We start from the raw sequence: 22273 nt of genomic DNA, 5'->3' as shown, positions 1-22273 counted from the left end.
TGAATTAATTACAGCAAAAGTACCACACTAGTCTAAGTTGCTAGTTACTGGCTATGGGGTATGTGGGACCTCTCTGTACCACCTTTGAAATTTTATTTTTGACTGTAATTTTGCAATTGTTCTAAAAAAATAGAAAACATTAAAAAACAAGGTACAAGGACCAGGTGGTGGCACACCTGGTTGAAAAGACATGGGTTTCCCCACCTGCAAGGGGAAAGCTTTGCAAATGGTGAATCAAGGCTGCAGGTGTCTCTGTCTCTCTCCCTTCCTATCACCCCCTTCTCTCTCAATTTCTGGCTGTCCATATTCAATAAATGAAAAAAGAAAAAAAAAACAAGTTACAGAGTTTATCAGTGGATGTGATGGTGGTTCAAGATAAAAGATTGACTGGAAATAGTGATCCCATTTAAAATGTGTGTGTGTGTGTGTGTGTGCAAAAAGACTTCCCTTTTTTCCTCTTGAGGATTTGGAGTTAAATACATTGAGGGAATATTTTACACTTTTGTAATAAACTGTGCAAAAGCAATACTTCTAAAATACAAAGTCCAGTAAAAATAGCACACTCACATGCACACACAAGCACGCACGCGCACGCACACGCACACACACACACACACACACACACACACACGCACGCAGGCAGTAGCTTCCTTGTGGATAAGAGAAGGCAACGAATGCTCAAATAATCTGCCAAAATTTTATTTCACATATTGAGTCCTCAAGTTAACCTTCCTAGGATCATTATTCAGTCAACAGAATGGAAAAATTAGAAAGCCCATGGCATTATTTCTAGAAAGTGTGGTTTTGATCACCAGCTGCTCAGCTGTTCAAGTGGATTGCCTTGCAGTCCCAGAAAAGACTCCTACAGATGACCTTACTTAGTAGTCAGAAGATCCCTTTAGGGCAGATTATGTCACTGCCACCATTTAAATATGAGGCCATACAAAGAAGTTCACCCATCACACTGCCATAAGGAAAGACTGTTCTAATCTAAAGCTATCTAGAAAGCTAACTTGGACTTCTCAGTTTAGCCACCTGTCCTGAACTCTAGGGTGATAGCCTTAACCAAGGGAGTTGTTCACCTTCATATGGATTCCCAGCTCGGTCCCCTCAAACAAGGTCCCTGCTCAACAAGATGGTTCCAATGAGCTTGAATTCCCCACAGATGTTGTTTATCTTTCTGGTGGAATATTTTGGTCCCATAACCCAGTGCACGTGGAATTTTGGGAACAATCAAAAAGTCCAAGGGTGCGTGAAAATGCAACATTTGGTGGGTCCGTATGGAAAGTATACATTTGTCATCAGTGTTTATGTTTTACTTATTTATATTCCCTGCAATTCCATCAAAATAAAAAATCAACCACGCTGCCCCACAGCCCTCTCTGATGTGTGGGAGGTGGCCTGTACATTATTTGCTGTTCTGGGGACAGAAAGCAGCAAAATGGTAATGCGAGTCAGGGCATGCATTTCCAACCCAAATATACTCTGGGGAGGTGAGCATGTATGCAAGAGAGGATTTGCTCAAGCAGACTGAGTGGCATGGCCACTCCATTCTTTTTGGAAACCCACAGTGGACCTCATCTAAATCTGAAAATTAAACTTTTGTAGCTACCTTACCTACTTATTTGTCTTTCCTTAAATACCATTAGACCCATCATGTACAAACAGACAAGCAGTATGTGGGTCACATTTCTTTTTTTTATTATTACATTTTTATTATCTTTATTTATTGGATAGAGACAGCAAGAAATCTAAAAGGAAAGGGGCAGATAGAGAGGGTGAGAGACAGAGAAACACCTGCAGCACTGCTTCACCACTTGCAAAGCTTTCCCCCTGCAGGTGGGGACTGGGGCCTCAAACCTGGGTCCTTGCACATTGTAACATGTGCACTCAACTAGGTGCACTACCATCTGGCCTCAAATGTCTTTTTAAGAGTATCCCTGCAAGGGCACAGTTACCTTCAGTAAGCTCCTTCCTTTGGCCTCACTTCTGGGTGAAAAGATGTCACAGATTGTGACTAGGCGGTGGCATATCCTATAAAGAGCACACATTACTGCATGACCTGACCCAAGTCTAAGCTCCTGGTCCCCACCTGCAGGGAGGGAGTGCTTCACAAGTGAGAGAGCAGGGCTGCAATTGGGTCTCTTCTCCACCTCTCTTCCTCCCCTGCTCTCTCCTCCCCAATCTGCTTCTTTCACCCTCTAGCCAAACAGAAAGAAAAAGAAAAAGAAAAAAAAAAAAAAGGAAAAAAAAAACTGGCTTCTGAGAAAGGTGGAGATGTGCAGGCACTGAGTCCTACTCATAATTCTGGTGGGGGAGCAAAAAAAGATTTCACACCTTGATTCCTTCCCACAAAACAGTGCCTTCTTTCTGATCCTATGCAAACTGTCACATGACACCCCTGCAAAGAATCAGAAGTTTAATTAGCTTCTTGATTGCTTTCAATGACCAAGCCCTACAATTGTATTCAGTACACTTCTAGAGATGCTTTCTTTTCTTTTCTTTTCTTTTCTTTTCTTTTCTTTTCTTTTCTTTCCTTTTCTTTTTTTCCTGCATTCTTTCCTCTCTTCCACTTTTATGGTTGGATCTCATCTGGTGCAAAGGTTTTGACCAGAGAAGCAATTTGGAGCATTGTGGCATTTCCTTTCTTAATTAATCCCAACTGGGGCTTCGTCTAGAGAAAGCATCCACAGTTGATGGCTTCATCACTGTGCAGAGAGCTCTTCCTGCTGCATTTGTAAACACCAGCCTAGCCACAGAGCCTGCCTGGCTCTGGTTTGAATTAAAGCCCGGGCTGAGGGATCAACCCAGCTGTGCTTTCCTGTAAGCTCTGTCAGTTTTCCAAAGCTTGTTAACATGCTAATATAAAAGGAAATAGGATGAACTTCAAGGAATTTACAACTGGTCTTAAACTTCAAAGACAACGCTACATTTATGCAACACACACACATACACAAAAACCAATATGTCTTTCCCCCTCCCCCGCTCCCTCTCTTCCACAGCCCAAGCACAAAACAAGAAAACCCCAAACTCATAAAAGTTCATTTAGTAACTCTAGGAGACAGCTCTGGATGGCTCTGTGGGTTTCGAGCATTGTGGCCACAATCCATGATGTCGCAGGCTTGATTACAACACAAGGCTTTTGTGCATTGTGAAACGTAGGGCAAAATTAGTAGGTCTGATTGTAGACTTGATAAATATTTCTCCAGCCTCTGAGAGAGAGTGACGCCAACCTAAGAGGCCGGCTCCCTTGTTCTTCCTCGAAGTGGAACAGGCCAGGTGGGCTGAGTGGGAAAGGAGACTCTTACCTGCTACCTCCCCCTCACCCAACCCAGCCCTGGGACAAGGCCCAGCACATACATTCTGACAACAGGGGCTTGTGATGAACACAGGAGGGAGAGGCTGGGGCACGTTCTTTAGCAAATGGTGATTCATTTTCGGAGCTGTCTCTTGGAGATTTTGACAACAAACAGAAAAACACATCTTCTTTCTTCCTTTTGAGTATTCTCCCTTTTCTAAAGCACATCAGCAGATTATATTTATCTCAACCTACCTGGGTATGGAGGCCAAAAACCTGTTCAAAACTTTTCCTCAACTTCCTCTGAGCATTTCCAAATTGGAAGGCAGAGAATGAAGCCCTAGATGCTGAGACTACTGGCTGTGACTGTGACACCTTCAGCCCTCAGCCTTATTAATCACTGACAACGGGCAGCCTTCCCATAAATGCCCACATGGATCTGCTTAGGTTGTCCAAGAATTGCTGCTTTGCTTACTGCACTTATATTTTCAAGTTTAGTAGTATTACGTGGCTATATCACTTAGGACAACTTTTCACAACCTCAGCACTACTGATAATTTGGGCAAGGGAATGCTTTGCTGCGGGGATGTCTTATGCATTATGAGGTATTCACGGTATGCCTGCTCTTTTTTTTTTTTTTTAACATTTAATTATTCCTTTTGTTGCCCTTGTTGTTGTCATTGTTGGATAGGACAGAGAGAAATGGAGAGAGAAAGAGAAAACAGAGGGTGAGAGAAAGATAGACACCTGCAGACCTGCTTCACCGACTGTGAAGCAACGCCCGTGAAGCAATGCCCCTGCAGGTGGGGAGCCGGGGGCTTGAACTGGCATCCTTATGCTGGTCCTTGCACTTTGCACCACCTGCACTTAACCCGCTGCACTACCACTGGACTCCCAGTACACCTGCTCTTTGCCCACTAGATACCAGGAACATCTCCCCATCATCTCCCAAATCATGACAACAGAAAATGTTCCTGGATTGTAAAGGCTGACTTAGCAGTAGATACATACCCTGAATGCATGAGGCCCTGGGCTTGATCCCTGGCATGACATGAAATAATGGAGTGGTGCTCTGGTCCATCTCTCAATAATTTTCTTTAATTAAAACTCTTTTAAAAAGAATTTTAAAAAATATTTGTTTATTCCCTTTTGTTGCCCTTATTGTTTTATTGTTGTGGAAGATGTATTTCTTTTTTTTTAAATTAATTTTTATTGTCTTTCTTTATTGGGCAGAAAAAGCCAGAAATCAAGAGAGACGGGGGCTATAGAGAGGAAGAGAGGCAGATACCTGAAGCCCTGCTTCACCACTTGCAAAGCTTTCCCCCTGCAGGTGGGGACTGGGGGTTCGGACTCGGGTCCTTGCACTTAACCAGGTGCATCACCACCCAGCCCTAAAAAGAATTTTAAAAAACAATTTGCTTATTTTATTTTAATGAGAGACATACAGAGAGAAAGACATGGACAGACCAGAGTACTGCTCTGCCCTGGCTTATGGTGGTGTTGGGGATTGAACCTGACAACTAGAAATATTTTTAAAGTATTTACTGTCAACTGTAAAACATTAATCCCCCAATAAAGAAATAAAAAAAGAAAAGAAATATTTTTAAAAAGTTTCCAGGCATTGGAAACTGTCCTCTGGATGTAGAGAAAATGTAGAATGTCTAGGGAAATTTAAATTACAGATAAAAAAAAAGATTTTTCTATAAGGTAAACATAGTATATGAACTAAAAGGAACATTTTTTTTCCTTATCTGAAACTTGAATTCAATTTGAAGTTAAACTATTTTTGCTTGTTAAATGTGATCATACTACTTGGAAGATTGTTGTGACACACAACAGCAAATAGGACTTTGGGATTTGATTAGCATATGGCTGTGGCTGAACTGTGAGATGATAACTTAATTAGCATATGGCTGAAGTCAGGCTGCTGGACTTACTTAAACCAAGTTATTTAACTTCCAGGTGTCCAGAAGTCCAGCCTTCCACACAATCCCTTCTCCTGCTGGTGCTCAGGCCAGCTTGGCTTCCGAGGACCCTCCATGCTGCCTATCCCGGAAAATGCATTGAGCTGAACTTGGGTAACTTATGGATTCATGGACCTGGTCTACTTTTTTTTTTTAATTTCTTTATTGGGAAATTAATGGTTTATTGTTGACAGTAAAATACAGTAATTTATACATGCATAACATTTCCCAATTTTCCACATAATAATACCCCACCCCACTAAGTCCTCCTCTGCCATCATGTTCCAGGACTTGAACCCTCCGACCTGGTCTACTTCACCTTTGCCTTATAATTGCCTATCTTGCTGTACCTAAAATATACTATCCTGTACTGCTGTACCACCATATAATAAACCTTGATTGTTTTAAACCTGCACCCAGCTGCACTACCCCTCTAGTTTTTTTTTTTAAAGAAATGGCTTTTTAATTTTTAAAAAATATTTATTTATTTATATTCCCTTTTGTTGCCCTTGTTGATTTTTATGGATTTTGTAGTTGTTGTTATTGATGTTGTTGTTAGATAGCACAGAGAGAAATGAAGAAAGAAGGGGAAGGCAGAAGGGGGGAGGGAAAGATAGACACCTGCAGACCTGTTTCACTACTTGTGAAGGGACCCCCCCCTTGCAGGTGGGATGCCAGGGGCTTGAACCGGCATCCTTACACTGGTCCTTGCACTTTGCGCCACATGCGCTTAATCCACTGCACTCCCCTCTATTTTTTTTAAACTTTCATTTATAAAATGGAAAAACTGACAAAAACCATAAGATAAGAGGGGTAAAACTCCACACAATTCCCACCACCAGAACTCCGTTTTCCATCCCCACCCCTGAAAGCTTTCCTATTCTTTATCCCTCTGGGAGTATGGACCCAGGGTCATTATGGGGTATAGAATCTAGAAGGTCTGGCTTCTGTAATTGCTTCCCTACTGAACATGGGCATTGACAGGTTGATCCATACTCCCAGCCTGTCTTTCTCTTTCCCTAGTGGGGCAGAGCTCTGGGGAAGCAGAGCTCCAGGACACATTGGTAGAGTCATCTGCCAGGGAAGTCCGGTTGGCATCATGGTAGCACTGGAACCTAGTAGCTGAAAAAAGAATTAAGATGCAAAGTTGAACAAATTGTTGACTAATCATGAGACTAAAGACAAGAATATTGCAGGTGAAGATTTGGGGTTTCCATTTTGGAAATAGCTAGTAGGTCTATTTCAGGTATATTCCAAAGGGCCCATGACATTACTAGTTTTTGCCTGAGCCTGACATCTGATATACAGGTATTGTCTGGGGAGCTGATGCCATGGCTGGAAAAAGTGCTGGAAAGATGTATTAGGGAAGATAGTAGCTCCCAGATATGGAAAAAGTATATAAATATTGTTGACTGTAAACCCCATCTATTTCATCTGGGGCCCATATTCAGCATAGGAGCCTATTTAACCTCTATATCCCTGTAGATCTGAGCTCACATTCTGTGGTCATGAGTAGGAACATTCCAAGGTGCACCGATTTAAGGACCCATCTTCTTCAGGTGGTAGATAGAGTATGTTATCCAACCCCCCTTCGGAGGAGGGAACATTCTCTATCACTGTTGATCCATGTTGAGGGCAAGGTCCTATGGGGGCCCCCAAAGGGGTCCATCATGTTACTCCTGATGGAGATGACCAGTGATAATGGAGAGAGGGATCTATTTGAGGTCTAGGCCCATCATGTCTGTGTGGGAATCCCCGGACTCTCCAACTAGGGCCTCAGCTGATGAGGTGACCTGATAGTGACTAAAGAGTCATCATTAAAGTATGCCAATCTCTTGCCCTTATTCAGCTTCTGTAGTCTTTACTTTGATAAGGTTAGCTTTGGAGTGACTGAGGGAAGTGTAATAGGTAGTAGGTGAGGAGGGTATCTAGGTATAAATAGAAATTATTTCATTAGGTACTTTATAGTGACTTTTTGGTCTTTTTACTTACTTAGTTCATTTACTGACTCACTGCAAACTACTGTGCACTCTTGTTTTCAGGTATATATTTTGCCCTAATTTATGGATACATGTGTACATATGCCCTATCTCATGGGACCTGGTCTATATCTAGGTTTTGGGACTTTGTTAGGAAGTGGACCACCCAAAATAGAATTGAATTCTATGAGAGAGGAAAAGTCTTACCCATGTAATGAGACTGAATGGTTGACATTCCACACCTGAGATGTCTCTGGACACAGTCTGAAGTGAAGCATGCTGAGTTGGTACTGGTTGCATTGATTAGGTTGATATCGAAACTTTACATCAGGCTCAACCTGACGTTGTTAACTGGCTACGGAAGAAGGGCAAACGCTAGAAGAAGAAGCAGATGCAGTATCAGTTGGTATGAATTTTAAAAAGCATGCAGGAAAGTGAGCCCCACTCTAGAGGTTCCAGGACTGGGGGAAATGTAGGCTCTATAGAGGATGTGGGAGGTTCCTGCTGTCTTAGGGTTTAAGAAGGCAATAGATACTTATTGCTATAATCAAATTATTTGGCTATTGAGTTAACTTAGAAAATCCCCATTGTTAGGGTTTGCTGTATCAGTTTTTATTTTTTAGTCACTGTAGAAGATCCTCCTCCTCTTGAGGTCCACTGATTTGGAGGTGGGCATGGAGAAGTGAGGATAATGAGTTTTTGCTCTCTAGCTGGCTTCATTTTTGGTTATATTAGGATTAAAAGGCATTTAGGGGCTGGGTGGTAGTGGAAAGTACAAGTTACAATGTGCAATTACCTGGGTTTAAGCCCCTTGTTCCCACCTGCAGGGGGAAAGCTTTATGAGTAGTAAAGCAATGATGAGGTATCTCTTTTTCTTCCTTTCTACCTCCACCATCCCTGTATGTTTCTCTCTGTCTCTATTCAATAAATGAACAAATTAAGTTAAATATTAAAAAAAAAAAAAGGAGGGGTGAGGCGGTAGTGCATCTGGGTAAGCACACACCTTACAGTACACAAGGATCCAGGTAAAAGATCCTGGTCCCCACTTACAGGGGGAAATCTTCACATTTGGTGAAGCAGAGCTGCTTCAGGTATCTCTCTCTCTCTCTCCTTCTCTCTCTCTCTCTCCATTTCCCCCACCCTTCTCAATTTCTTTGTCTCTATCCAATAATAAATAAATAAATATTAAAAAATAAATAATGATCACTTGAAAAAAAAAGAAAAGGAATTTAAATTTTTGGAACTGTCTCTTCAATGTAAAGTGAGGTCAGTGTCCTGTCTTCTTCTTGTAGAAGACTCAACAAGAAAAGCCTTTCAGGTGAACAGGTGAACAAGAAACCAGTCCTTGTTGCTAAAACCCAGTTTCCTGGGACCACCCCTCCTCACTCTAGTTGGGGCAATCATTCTTGGCACCAGGGCCAATCAGAGCATCACATTATTCCAGTCACAGGCATTGGCTTTGAGGATACCATGTAACTTGAGCAGAGCCAACAAAAGACTATGAAGATTTTGCTGCAGCTGGGAGACTGCTTGTTCCTTGAACTTGAACTTGACAGCTGTCAGATGGATTCTACCTATTGCTCTCCTAAGGAAAAGCTGACAGAACAAAGCAGAATTTAAAGTCACCTTTAATTCTGGAATTGTTTCAAGAAAGCTCTTGTTTACTCAGTAATCTGACTTGGGGTTCCTGACATGGAGCAAAAATGTGCCTTCACTATGCCAGCCTACTCTAAGCACATTTAGTACATGCTTAGCACCATAGTTGCAGATGCTTTAACTGAGTGGTAATAATGACTTTAAGTTACAGAGGCCATAATTTCTTTTCCATTGCTATTCTGTTGGCTCTGCCAGACCTCTGGGGGGTGCTCAAATCAGAAGGGATAGATAAAAGAGTGAATGAATGAGCTGACGGATGGGTAAATAAGCAACCCATAGCAATAGTTACACACCTCCCTACCCTTCTTTGAACTTCAGCATTTGTGTAAGCTGGCTCCCACCAAGCCAGTTCCCACCTTAGAATCTTTTTTTTTTTTTCTTTCTTTTCATCTATCTGCCTTGAATACCCTCTCTAGCATATTCTTGTGTCTTACTCCTCATGGGTTAGGCCTCCACTTAAATGTCACCTTCTCTGGGAAGCCTTCATTCATAACTCTCCTGACAGCTAACTTTCCTGTCAGTCCTCCTGCTTGATTTCATTCAGGGTGCAATCACCATCCAAAACTATTTACACTGTTTGGCTGCTGTTTCCTCTACCTCATGGCACAAACTCCACAAAGATAAGCTCCTTGTATCTTTTCACGGCAGTTTCCCTGGGTCCTGCCCACATAAGAGGTGCTTAAGAAATAATTGTTAAGTGTGGGAAGGAGTGTTTTTTTCTGCTGCTGATGAAGCCATGATTTTATTCTTTGGAACTCTTGGAGCTCAGCTGAGTATAAAGTACCAAATGAGTTGCTGGTGCTTGAGTTTTGAACAGATGGCTTCTATGATGGTACTGTCTTGGGGTTTGTGTGTGTTTGGGGTGGGGTGGGGGGAGTATAGCATAAAGATCAGTGTGGCCCCCATAAGACCTTGCCCTCAATGTGGATCAGTGGTAGAGAATGTTCCATCATCTGATGAAACATCTTCCACCTGAGGAAGATGGGTCCTGAAATTGGGGCAGCTTGGAACATTCCTACTCACGACCACAGAATGTGAGCTTAGATCTACAGGGATGCAGAAGCTACATAGGCTCCTAAGCTAAATATAGGCCCCAGATCAGAACAAATCAATGGGGTTTACAGTCAACAATATTTATACACTTTCCCCATATTTGGGAGCTACTCTCTTCCCTGATCCAGCTTTCTAGCCCTTTTTCCAGCCATGACATCATCTCCCCAGACAATAACTTGGATCCACCTGCATATCAGATGTCAGGCTCAGGAAGAAAGAAAGAAAAAAAAGCTAGTATAGTCATGGACCCTTGGAATATAACTAAAATAGTCTAACTAGCTATCTACAAAATGGAGACCCCCAACTCTTCATCTGCAATATTCCAGCCTGTAGATTCATGATTACTCAATGATTCGTTCAGCTTTATATGTTAACTCTTCTTTCAGCCACCAGGTTCCGGTGCTACCATGATGTCAACTGTACTTCCCTGGGCAGATGACCCCACCAATGTGTCCTGGAGCCCCGCTTCCCCAGAGCCCAGCCCCTCTAGGGAAAGAGAGAGAGAGACAGGCTGGGAGTATGGATTGACCTGTCAATGCCCATGTTCAGTGGGGAAGCAATTACAGAAACCAGACCTTCTACCTTCTATCCCACAATGACCTTGGGCCCATACTCCCAGAGGCATAAAGAATAGGAAAGCTATCAGAGGAGGGGATGGGATATGGAGTTCTGGTGGTGGGAATTGTGTAGAGTTGTAACCCTCTTATCCTATGGTTTTTGTCAGTGTTTCCATTTTATAAAGATAAAAAAAAATCATTGTGGGCTTCTACCTCTCAGTCTCCTGTGTACACTTGTCACTACTGAGTGGCCTCATATATTGGCATTAGTCAGCAGGCTGGATTGGGGCAGTAGGGATGGGCATCAAATTTTGAAGGCAGGGCCCAGGTGGAGTTTGGCCTTGTTTCCTAACACTATGACCACAAACTTCAGGTGCTCATCTCTTCCAGGCACTGAGGAAGCAGTAGCATGCCTGCCTGTCTCCAGGTTTTCTAGTGCAAGTGAGTCAAGTTCATGTGTATATTTTGATCTGTTCCCACCTCCATCTTTCTCTAACTCAGAAGGAGGGGACTTTGCTTCATAAAAAAGGCGAATGGTGCCCCACTCCCAAGATCACACAAGCAAGACTTTCTGAGAGAATATAGAAGGGGTCCCCCCCTTTGCTTTGTGCATACCCACCCACCTATCTCCTTCTAGCTTCCAACAGGGGACCCGGTTTCCTACAGTGAAATCCTCAGCTCTTAATTGCCCCCCCCCCTCGCCTGTGGGTGCCTTTTATTCTAAACAGAAAAAAAAAATTGACAAAGTCGCTCATAAACGGAGCTGTTTTTCACACTGTTCTGTCTCTGACAGGCTGTTAGAAAAGTTGGGAGGAGAGGTGCTACTGTTATACTTTTGTTATTCGGTGCTAATTAGAAGAAAGCTGAGTGGTGGAGCCAGAGAACAGTTTCCCAAGAGGCTCTTATTGTTTCCATTGGAATGAAAGCAAATCCAGATTAAAAGTCTTTCATTCCCTGGCATTGCATTGCAAGCAAAATATTTTGTTTTGCTCTTGAATTAAACACAAATGTGGTCAATTGAATAGCACAGATATGATACAAACATTTAAAAACCAGTTTAAAAATTCTGTTTCAGTATCTAAGGGTGTTCACTCTTGCTGTAGCAATTGCAGGAAAGATGCTGAGTGAATCTTTCTTGTGGGAAAGTACAGTTTTGAGACTAGACACTCTGTCCACAGACTGAAGAGGAGAGGTAGTCTCCGTCGCTTTGAGGGGAGGCAGGTGTAATAAGGAAAGGATTTTATCTGAGAAGCCTGGAAAAGTGGCAGGAAGACTTATCCTAAATCTTCCATGTGTTGCTTGTGTGACTGTTATGCATTCCAGCGACAATGTTAAATTGCAATACAATGTTGAATCCTAGCAATAGTTCACAGACTAGACACTTGATTCCTGTCCCCATTTCTATAGGGAAGGAAAGAGAAGCTCAAAGAAGTGAAGTCACATGATCAAAGTTACACAGCAGGTAAATGGTACAGTCAGGATTTGGTCCCAGAGTTGAGCTCTGGTGCCCAAGCTTTTGGCTACCACTTGGCATCCCAAGATTCTTATTGCCCAACAGTGCAGGTGAAGAAACTGAAACTTGGAATGCTCCACTCCAGTTGAGGGTCATCCAGCAAGGAAGGGTGGAGCTCTGACCCAGAGAGGCCTGGTGTCTCTGGGAAGAAGGCACATAAAAGGAGTAGAAGACAGGTGAACAGCATGGAGGCCTGGACTACTTACCCTCAGAATTATCTCAGACTAATGACTTCACCTCTCTGTGCCTCACTTTCCTCACCTGTACAATGAGAATAAGAGCAGTTCCTCCTCCAGAGTGGCGTTTGAGATGTAGCAGTTAATTCATGGCCAGCACTTGACAGGTACTGGTCACCCAGTACACCCTGGTGCAAAGCTGGCTATTACTCTCACCAGATTTTAGAGCCAGAACTTTCTGGATACTGGGGTGCCACTTGCAACACTCTCTTGGGGCCAGTTTGGCACACCCAGTTGAGTGCACACATTTACCACATACTTGGTTCCAGGTTGAATCTCCTGGTCCACACCTGCAGAGAAGAGGCTTCACAAGTGGTGCAACAGTGTTGCGGGTGTCTTTCTGTTTCTCTCCCTCTTTATCATCCCCTCTCAGTTTCTCTCTGTCTTATAAAAAAATAAAATAAAAAGGAAAAATGAGTTCTAGTAGCAGTGGTTTCATCTTGCAGGCATCAAGTCTCAGTAATAACTCTGGTGGCAATAACAAATGAATAAACAGGCAAGTGAACAAACATTTTCTTATTAAAAAGACGGGTCATCCTGCATAGTAATCCCATCCACTCTATCTGAACATTAGTTATATATAGACCATAGGAACAAATTATTTCACTGTTGGTTCTTACTGTACTGCCACTGAATTCTTACTATTACAGTTCAGGCATTCAGTCAGCAGTGGCAGGCACAGTGCTAAGATATTTATTTATTTATTTAAAAAAGGAGACATTAACAAAACCATAGGATAGGAGGGGTACAACTCCACATAGTTCCCTTCACCAAATCTCCATATCCCATCCCCTCCCCTTATCACTTTCCCATTCTCTATCCTTCTGGGAGTATGGACCCAAGGTCATTGTGGGTTGCAGAAGGTGGAGGGTCTGGCTTCTGTAATTGCTTTCCCTGCTGAACATGGGTGTTGACAGGTCGATCCATACTTCCAGTCTGCCTCTCTTTCCCTAGTAGGTTGGGTCTCTGAGGAAGCGGAGCTCCAGGACACAGTGGTGGCGTTCTCTGTACTGGGAAGTCTTGTCGGCAGCATGCTGGGAAGTCTGGTTGGCATCATGCTGGCATCTGCAACCTGGTGGCTGAAAAGAGAGTTAACATACAAAGCCAAACAAATTGTTGAACAATTATGGACCTAAAGGCTGGAATAGTGCAGATGAAGTGTTGGGGGGTACTCCCTGTAGACTATTGTGTACTTTTGCTTTCAGGTATATATTTTGCCCTAGTTTATGGATATGTGGGAACATGAACATATGCTCTATCTCAGGAGACCTGGTCTATATCTAGGTTTTGGGACTTTGTTAGGAAGTGAACCACCTGGAATGGAATTAGAGAATACTATAAAAGGAAAAATCTCAGCCGAGTAATGAAGCTGAAGCATTGTCATTCCACACCTGAAGTCTCTGGACACAGTCTGAAGTGAAGCATGCTGGGGTGGCACTTGTTGCGTTGATTAGGTCGTGATCGGTGGATGCAATATTATTTGATATGAATTGAGAGAAGCATGCAGAAAAGTGCACCCCACCCTAAGGTTCCAGGACTAGAGGAAATATAGGCTCTATATTGGCAATATGAGGTTCCTGCTGTCTTAGGGTTCAAGAAGACAATGGATAGTTATTGTTATCATCACATAATCTGGCAATTGGGTTAACTTTGAAAGGCCCCTTTGTTAGGGTTTGCTGTAGTGCTAAGATTTTGAACAAATAGCAATGTTTCCCATTAATGCTCCCAAGTCTTATGTGTCTATGGGTAGAAACTCACAGAGTAGGTAAAGGTGACAAATCCTCTGAGGCCAGGTGGCTTCTTCCCACCTCTCTGTACAAGATACTCATTGATACATTTGTGGATGTATTCATTGGCTTCCTCTTCCACCTCCTAGGGCCACCTTAAAAATACATGTTTCTGAGCTCTGTGGAAGGCTGAGAAGCCCTCATTTATCCCATTTGGTAGATGAGAAGACTGAGGTACACAGAGGTTGAAATGATTTTTCCCAAGGCAATGGAGCTGCTAATTAGTGGGCAAAGGGTTTCAGCTCCATACTTGTTCTCACAGCATCTTCTGCTTTTTCATGCTCTATGAAAGGATAATACTGGTCAATTCCAACATGGGCAGGCATCATAAAAGGACTGGCTTTCCTCTCTTGGTAACTAGGATAATGGACTAGAATTATTTCATTATAGCCCTTTGAGATCTAGTTGGGCAGCAAGCAATAGTCCCATCTCCCTTCTCTCAAGAAAAACACTCAGCAAGTCCATCAGGCATTATTGAATGGTCATTTTCCATGTTCCTGAGAGATGAAATTCACTTAGAACTGGGTGTTGGGGTGGGGGCACAAATTTTGTGGCAGAATTATCAAAGGAAGCAAGTGAGCACAGACTAGTGCCAAGGTCTATGACATCATGTCACTTCTTATTTTCCATACTAGAGATTCACCTCCTAAAGTAACATTTCCAGATCTGGGAAAGGAAGCTGGGTGAAGTGGGTTTGCCTGAACACAGGAAATGTAGGGTATACTTAAGCTAAAAATTATTTGTCTTTGATCTGAAATTCATATTTCAGATGGATGTGCTGAATTTGGCAACCCTATCAAGATCATTCTGGGCACTGGGATTAGAAACAAAAGGGCCTGGGGTTGAGTAGTGGTGAACTTGGTAGATAGATCACATATATTACAATGCTTAAGGATCTAGGTTTAAGACCCCAGTCCCCACTTGTAGGGGGAAATCTCCATCAGTGGCAAAGCAGTGCTGCAAGTGTCTCCCTTTCTTGTTTTCTTTCTATCTCCTTCTCTCCCAGTTTTTCTCTGTCACTATCCACACAATGAATGAATAAATAAATATTATTTAAAATAAAATTATGAAAATAATTTTTAGGAAAAAAATGAAAGGATCTGTCTTCCCAGCTTCCACTTGTCCCTCTCTCCCATGTCCTCTCCAGTCTGCTTTGGGCACTGACTGGAGAGAGGGGTGACTTCAAGATCAATTGAAAATATTTCACAGTTTAAAGGAAGAAAGGTTCCCATCAAAGCTTCTGACAGTCCCCAGATATTGAGGCCCACAGTAGAAGCCACAGGGTAGGGAAGAAACCTCGGTAACTTTTTCTGTAAAAAGCTCGTGATATGGAGATGTATTTCAGGATGGTAATAATGTTGAGATGTCTTGGCATAGAAAAATGAAGACTTGGGAGTTGGGTGGTAGCACAGCAGGTAAGCGCACATGGCGCAAAGTGCAAGGGCCTGTGAAAGGATCCCAGTTCAAGCCTCCTCCCCACCTGCAGGGGGTCGCTTTGCAAGCAGTGAAGCAGGCCTGCAGGTGTCTATCTTTCTCTCCTCCTCTCTGTCTTCCCCTCCTTTCTCGATTTCTTTCTGTCCTATCCAACAGGAATAACAGTGACAACGATAACAACTACAACAAGCACAACAAGGGCAACAGAATGGAAAAAAATGGCCTCCAGGAGCAGTGGATTCATAGTGCAGGCACTGAGACCCAGTGATAACCCAATCAGTGATAACCCTGGAGGCAAAAAATAAAAAACAAAAAACAAAAGAAAAATGAAGACGTGTTCTGGAAGCTATGAAAAGGAGGAAACAAGAGAAAGGAGAAAGAAAGAAGGTCAAGATGGACAAATTCTGAAATCTATGGAGAAGAATGAGCCAAAAAATCCCCAGTGGTAGGCTGGTGAGAGGCCATTGGGAAGTATGTCTGTGGTCAGATTCAAATGTCCTTTGCTTGAGCCTGAAGGCATTGTTACCTTTGCCCAGGTAGCAACTCTACTTTCTCAGGAAGAGTCAGGGGGGTAATCAGATAGTCTTGCATCCAAGGTCTGGCCAATCACAGCCCATAGACCTAACTGTAGAGACTAGTTTAGAGGTGGGACATGGGACTTGAGCCAGATTAGATAATTCAATTAATTGATGGCAGTCCTGAGAGACTTTGGTTAGCTTTATTGGACTTCTTTTGGTTGCATGCACAGAAAACTGACTACAATGGTTTAATTATAAAAAGATTTCACTTTTTTTAAGTTATTTAATTTTTAAAAATATTTATTTATTTATTTATTTATTGGATAGAGACAAAGAGAAATTGAGAAGAGAGGAAGAAAGAGATAGGGAGACACCTGCAGCCCTGCTTTACCACTTGTGAAACTGCAGGGGAACCCTGCAGGTAGGGACCAGGGGTTTGAAACTGGGTCCTTGTATACTGTTATGTGTACATTTAGCCAAGTGAGCTACCACCTGGCCCTAAAAGATTTTATTTCATTTTATTTTATTTTGTACTCCTCACTGGAGGTCAGCTGTCCAGAATAGCAAAATTGAATTTAAAAATTCACCAATAGAGACCATAAAGATAACTCATCTGGGAGGGCCTTTTCTTTGTCATGCCCCCAGGTTTGAGTCCAACCCCCAGCAAGGAAGCTTCAGTACTGAAGTGCCTTTCCATTTTCCCTCTAACTCCCTTTTTATATCTAAAAATGTCAATCTAGGGTGGTGACAACCAAAACAAACAAGCAAACAGAAACACAAAACAAGCAAAATAGAAAAAAAAAAAAATCAAGCTTCCAGGCTTCTTGCTTCTCCATCCTTAGCATATGGCCTTTGTCTTCATGGCTATAACATAGTTGTCTTAATTCCAGCAATCATATCACATGCACAGTCTAGGTAAAAAGGATATGAAGAAAGAAGGGAAAAGGCACTTGCTAATGGATTTCATCCCTTTTTTGATCTGAGAAAAAGTAGTTTTTCTGTGGTACCACACTTGTTCCCTATAGCTTGTGGATTAGAAAAAGAGAACACACTAATTTTAAGTACTAGTGAGTTTGAGCAAGTATTTTTTTTAGCTTGGACCATTACTAAGTCAAATAAAATCAGAGGTCTGCTCAAGAAGATTGAGACAATGATCATTTGGGAAACAGCAAGTGGTGGAGAAGCTAAGCATGCAGTGACCCGGGGCTTTTCATCTGTAGTGTATCTGTTCATAAGAAGTCCCTACGCAAGTACATTCAGTGCAACACAATCAGAAAATTGTGTCCTCTTGGTTTTCCAGTGATGAGTGTACCTGACATCCCCTAAAAACAGACAATCAAAAAAGAACTGACAGCAAAGATCAAAGTGCTACGAAGGAATGAAAAATGATGCTGGAAGTGAAATTCACATTGAGCATGTATAGGGTTATAGGAGAAGTGACTATGGGGACATTGATGCTGTCAGTTTTGCAGAAACTCCAGCTGTGTCTCCAAAGAATGTGGTGAAGGTAGACTTACCAATACATGGGGGAAATGGTTGTGACAAAAGAAGGATGATATCCCAGAGGAAGTGACAAGATGACAGACACTCTCAGATGTCACATGACACTGAAATTATTAAGAGTGAAATGCTAGAAACAGATCCAAACTTAGAAAAAATTGTATGAAAATTTGCCAAAGCATAGAGAGGAAAAGTTTTTGTCTGTGTCTTCTGACAAAGAAATAAGACACTTTAGGGGCTGGAGATACTGACTGGTGCAGCACACCCCTTACCCTGCCTGAAGCCCTCGGTATCTCTTCTCTGTATCTGTGTCCTCTTATTTCCTCATTCTCTTCACCTCCTTGTCCCTCAAAAAAATAAAATAAAATAATTGAAAATTGGACCAGGGATGAGGGCAGTACAATTAAAGTGTCTTATTTATTGTTGTGTGTGATTATAGGAAGTGAATGTAGAACCTCACCACGCACAGTATGCCGAGCTTATTGCTAATGTTTTCTTTTGTTTTTGTCTTTCTAATTTTTATCAGGTAGGCCAGAGAGAAATTGAGAGACCTGCTTCACTGCTCATGAAGCCTTCCCTCCCCCACTCCTACCCATCGCTCCCCACAGGTGGGGCGTGAGGGCTCAAGCATGGGCCCTTGAGCTTTATAATATGTGTGCTTAACTGGGTGTACCACTGTCTGACCCCTATTTTTCTTTTCTTCCATTTTTAAGGAGTGAGTTTATTGGCATGTTAATTATTAGCTATTTTTATTTTCTAAAGAATTATTTTATTTATTACATATGGAAGAGAGAGTTTCACATGAGATTGGTTGGGGTAAAGAGAGCTAAGCCTGTGTCGCGTGGTAGCGCATGTGACGCGAAGCGCAAAGACCAGCGTAAGGATCCTGGTTGGAGCTCCCGGCTTCCCACCTGCAGAGGAGTCACTTCACAGGTGGTAAAGCTGGTCTGCAGGTCTTTCTCTCCTCCTGTATGTCTTCCCCATCTCTCTCCATTTCTCTTTGTCCTATCCAACGACGACAACATCAATAACAACAACAATAACTGCAACAACAATAAAACAAGGCCAACAAAAGGGGGAAGAAGAAAAATTTAAAAATTTAAATATATATAAAAAAGAGAGCTAAGCCAGAGAACCTTTGGCTTATGCAGTGCCAGATATGGAAGCAAGAACCACAGGCACACAAGTCTAGTGCTCTTTCAGCTGAGTTATTTCTCCAGCTCCTATTGCGAAGGTTTTCAACCACAGTATAACAAGTAAGCATCACTTTTTAACTTTATTTTTACTGGTGATTTAATAGTGGTTTAGATTACAAAATGTAAACATTAGTTTTTACAAATTTCCTCATATGTTTCTAACTAGCCTTATGGGAATGTGTTGATTCAAATGTCAGAGGTTAGCAGAATAAACGTCACCATGCACAAGGACCTGGGTTCAATCCCTGAGCCACCACATGGGAACCTCTTCAGGACTCATCATGAATAGTGGAGAAGTGCCTCAGTATTTTTCCTTTTTTCTCTGTCTCTCTCCCATTGTATATTTCTCTGTCTCTCTGCCAAGAGAAAAGGAAAAAAACAGATGTTAGGAGCAGTGGAGTCATGTAGGTACTGAGCTTTAGTGACATTCCTAATGGGAAAAAGAAATTTAAAAAATTAAAAAATCAAGGAATTATGAAATGGGTACCAGGTTGAGTGCACACACTGCCATGTGCAAGGAACTAGGTTCAACCCCCCAGCCCACCTGTAAGGGAGGGAAGCTTCATGAGAGGTGAAGCAGTATTGCAGGTATTTCATTCTTTCTCCCTCTCTATATCCTCCCTCAATTCCTTTATTTTATTAGTGTTTTAATATTGATTTACAAAATTATAAGATAACAGGGGTACAACTCTGCACTGTTCCTACTACCAGAGTTCTGGATCTCCAATACCTCTATTGTAAGCAACAGCAGTTCTCCCAAAGTTACAGATAGGGGCCAATTAATATTTCTCTACAACCATCTGTCTATATTTGGCCTTTTTTTTTTTTTTAAATATAGGTTCCATATTCTCTTCCTTTCCAAGTCACACATACACCAATTATTATACCCAAATGCCTCTCCCTTCTTCCTCCCTTCTCTCTGGGTCCTGATGGAATTAGAGTTCAGAGCCCTCTGGTCATCTTTCCCCTATCATTTCTCCTGCACTGGAAATATGGATCAAAATTGTTTTTGGGGTGCAGAAGGTGGAAGGTTGGTATTGGGTGGTAGCGCAGCTGTTAAGTGTATGTGGCACAAAGCACAAGGACAGGTGTAAGGATCCCGGTTCGAGCCCCTAGCTCTCCACCTGCAGGGGAGTGACTTCACAGGCAGTGACGCAGGTCTGCAGGTGTCAAAAAAAAAAAAAAAAAAAGAAGGTGGGAGGTTTGGCTTCTGTAATTGCTTCTCCACTAGACATGGGTATTGGCAGGTCAATCCATTCCATCAGCCTGCTTCTTTCTTTCCCTAGTGGGGTAGGGCTCTGAAGCAGTGAGGGTCCAAGACACATTGGTAATTCTGTCTGCCCAGGGAAGTCAGGATTTTCCCTCATCAATTTCTCTCTGCCCTATTGAGATAAAAAAATAAATAAACATTTAAAAAAATTAAAAGAAGTCATGAAACTATTTTCATTTTCTCATTGACTGTTAAGGTGGCTTTGCATAATTTCAGTATGCATGCCCATTTGCATAGTGCACATGAAGAGCACATGAAGTGTAGAAGGACAGAAAGATTCAGGTCTAAGGGGAATTAGAGACAGTGAATTTCTGAATCAGAGATAAGTCTTGTGATGGCAGGTCCACAGCACACTTACCATCACTGCCCTACAAGTCCCCACAGCAGACATAACTAATCAATCCCAGTACTCCCCCAAGGACAGACATTAAGAAGCTCCTACTCTAGAAGGAGCTAGCCTGACTCTGAATCTAGGATCTTTCACTTTCTAGATATGTGTCCTGAGGCAAGTTATTTGACTTCACTTAGCTTCTGTTTCCTTTACTGCAAAATACACACACATAATACTAGCTCACAGAGTTATAGAGGGGGAATGAAATGGGGTTTAGACAGAACACTTCACATTATCTAGCTTACAGGGATGCTCTAGGAACCTATATGTTGCCTCATGCAATTGCAGCAGCAGCGAAACATTGCCAAGCTCAGGTTCAGTTACTTTTCTCTCCACACTGCAGTCACTGCCTGTTGAGCAAGCTGGCAGGAGAGGGAGAATTTGCTCACCTTCTTTACCAGAAGTCTACTCTTTCAGATGAGTAAATAGGCCTAGTGAGTGGAGCAATGAGCCTGTGGCCTCACAGAAAGCTGTAAAGCCCTGTTTTCCTCTGCAAACAGTGTCTCAACTGCACCCTTACATTCTGTTTCTCCTCTACTCTGAACACATGGAAAGACTTTCACTATCAGTTCAGTCACCTGTGGACAGAACAATCCTTTAGGGCTTTTTGAGAGTTCAGAGAGATAAAGGGAGAGAGAGAGAGAGGCACCAGTGCATGGTTCCACCATTTACGATGTTTTTTTTTTTATATTTTTGTCTTTAAAATTTATTATCTGTATTTATTTATTGAACAGAGATATCCAGAAATCAAGAGGAAGAGGTGAGACAGAGTGGGAGAGAGACAGAGAGACACCTGCAGCATTGCTTCAGCACTCATAAAGCTTCTCCCTGCAGGTGGGGACTTGGGGCTTGAACCTGGGTCTTGGCACATTGTGACATATGTGCTCAGCCAGGTGCACCACCATCCGGCCCAGTTTTTGTCTTTTAATTCAGTTCCAGGTATTGAACTCAAAGTCTCATCATTCAAGACATGAACTCTAAAGCTGAGTCATGTCCCAGCCCATTTTACAGGTCTTTTCTTTTTCTCAAGATTTATTTATTATTTTGGTAAGAATGAGAGAGCCCAGAGGGAGGGAGAAAGGACCAGAGAACTTCTCAGCTCTGATATAAGGTGGTACAGGGATTGAACCTATGGCCCCTGGGACCTCTACATACAAGATAATACTCTAATAGGCTGGGCAATCTCCTAGCCTCCATTTTCATAATTCACGAGTCTTGCTATTCAGGTGAGCTCCCTGGTGACAAATTTTGATTCCGTTCAGGGATAATGTCAGGACAGTGCCTATTATTTGTTGACCTGAGAGTTAGGGAGCCGACCTTGGGCCCCCCAGAGGAGGGAGAAACAGAAGCTGTTGCCTCATTGTAAGAGGCCTCAGAGGTATGTGGCAGCTTCTGTTTTTCCTTGCAAAGCTGGACCACAGTCAGTATACTCTGACCCACCTTCTGCCTCACTGGGAAACCTCTCCTCCTGGCTCAACATTGCTTCATAGGGACAGGTCCTTCCTCATTGCCACAACTTAGAATTTTAGTCTGCAACTGTCACCTGACTGAGCAGGCCTGGGAGCAGCACATCTAGAGATCACATCAGAGGAGAAGCTGCCAGGAGGTACAGAATCCAAACACTCACCTTGCTTGCCAATTGTGCACACCCAGCCAAACCTTGGGTAAGCCAAGAGGTGCTGAGGGCTCAACAGGGAAGTCAGGGTACTATGCACATACTAGACATCTGGTAGGGAGAATCTTGTCTGCCCCTCAAGAACATAGCCACTCAGAAGTCAGGGAAAATTCACTTCAGCAAAGGAGACAGATGAGATAGGTAGTAGGTGGGGAAGTTAGCTGGGGAAGCAAGTTTCCTGTACACAAAGCTAATGTAGCAATAATGCCAATGGCTGCTTACCTGGGAGAATTCACATTTACTTAT

The sequence above is a fragment of the Erinaceus europaeus genome, chromosome 1 (genome assembly GCF_950295315.1).
Source record: "Erinaceus europaeus chromosome 1, mEriEur2.1, whole genome shotgun sequence".
NCBI lineage: Eukaryota > Metazoa > Chordata > Mammalia > Eulipotyphla > Erinaceidae > Erinaceus > Erinaceus europaeus.
This window is presented reverse-complemented; position numbering follows the sequence as displayed.